General features: G+C 49.4%; 1 protein-coding gene across 1 annotated transcript in view; it reads left to right on the top strand.

The window, feature by feature from the left end:
- The window catches only part of MYH10 (myosin heavy chain 10), a 180,237-nt gene that overhangs the window by 167,121 nt on the left and 11,586 nt on the right, over window positions 1–1,530 (top strand). The window lies entirely within an intron of this gene.

Here is a 1,530-nt window from a genome sequence, read left to right as displayed (position 1 = left end):
CACTAAGCACGCCGTGCCCTGTCTGTCCCAGGCCTCTCTTAGTCGTCATCTCACTGCCTCATGGCTTCGAGTCTTTGTGTCACGTGGACTGTGAGGTCAGAGGCTCTACCTTCCACGTACCTGCCTAGCACGCAGTGGGAACGGTTTGTACCAGGTGCCGTTGTGTTTAAAGATCCCTTCGAATGAAATTCAACTAGGGAGGTTTTGTGTTGATAACCACCGCTCCATGACAGAGAGCACCTCCACCGAGTAGCAGAAGGTGCTGCCACCTCACAAGCAGGGCCTTACCCAGCACCAGGCTGCCCGTTCTCTGAGGCCTGATCGGCTTTAACCAGGCGTGTCCTGACTCCTGTAGGTGCGGGAGCTCGAGGCAGAGCTGGAGGACGAGCGGAAACAGAGGGCACTTGCTGTTGCTTCAAAGAAGAAAATGGAAATAGACTTGAAGGACCTAGAAGCTCAAATCGAGGCTGCGAACAAAGCCAGGGACGAAGTGATCAAACAGCTTCGCAAACTTCAGGTATGTCCAGCCGGGCAGCAGCATCTTCTGCTGGCATCGTGTGGGCCTCCTGCGGTCGAGCGCACGCATAGCCTTTACACAAGGTTCACGGTGTAGAAAAGCCCTGTGTCACCTTGGCTATGGATTAGGGCAGAGGCCATAAAGGTGGCACCTGTGTATCTGCCATATATGCAGGACATGCTTTTTTTTTTTTTTTTTAAGGTATTTTGCCATAAGGTATGAGTGCTTGCTGAAGAGACAGCGACAGAGAGGGAGAGTGAAAAATCACCCCTTGAGGGAATGACCACACCACAATAATTTCTCCTCCAGTCTCTTCTCGGGACTTTGGGCATGCACTCACAAGCGCCCAGAGTGAGTTTCAAGCCACCAGATCTGTGCTTGAACCATGGTCAGCCAGGTGGGAATCCAGCACCTTAACCACCATGCCACCTGCTGACCCCTATAGGACATACTTGACCTTATTTAGCAAGACAGAGCTGGTGGCCAGTGAGCAGGTGGCACGTCCTTGCTGGAACACGCTCCCGTATCCCTGAGCAGCCGCCAGGGGTGCTTAACGAAGCACCCAGCCTGGCCAGTCACCTTGAAAGGAAGTTGTACGGGCTTTCTCCCTTTAGTCTTTTCAGTCCATTTTAATCATCACTAATCATCACTATTGCCATCCAGATGACTTGCCAGTTTTCACTACTGCAGTGACGGAAGTAACCATAACTCACGGCACTGGCAGGTGTGTGATGGGCGTTCCTGTGTACCTGTCGGGAGCAGAAAGAGTTGCAGCTTCTCCAGGGGAGAGCTTGTCAATGATGACAAGAACTGTAGAAAATACCCCTCCTTTAACCTTGGTGATTCCACACCTTAAGACTTTATTTAAATAAAATGTAAAAATGAGAAGAAATTTCTATATTAAAGAGATCTTACATATCAATCTTTTTTTTTTTTTTTTTTTTTTTTTTTTTTGAGAGGCACGTGTGCTCGCCAGAAAGAGAGAGACAGAGAGACAGAAAGTGAGAAATCAC

Source organism: Tupaia chinensis, unplaced genomic scaffold (assembly GCF_000334495.1).
Source record: "Tupaia chinensis unplaced genomic scaffold, TupChi_1.0 Scaffold000493_1, whole genome shotgun sequence".
Taxonomy (NCBI): Eukaryota; Metazoa; Chordata; class Mammalia; order Scandentia; family Tupaiidae; genus Tupaia; species Tupaia belangeri.
This window is presented reverse-complemented; position numbering and strand designations above follow the sequence as displayed.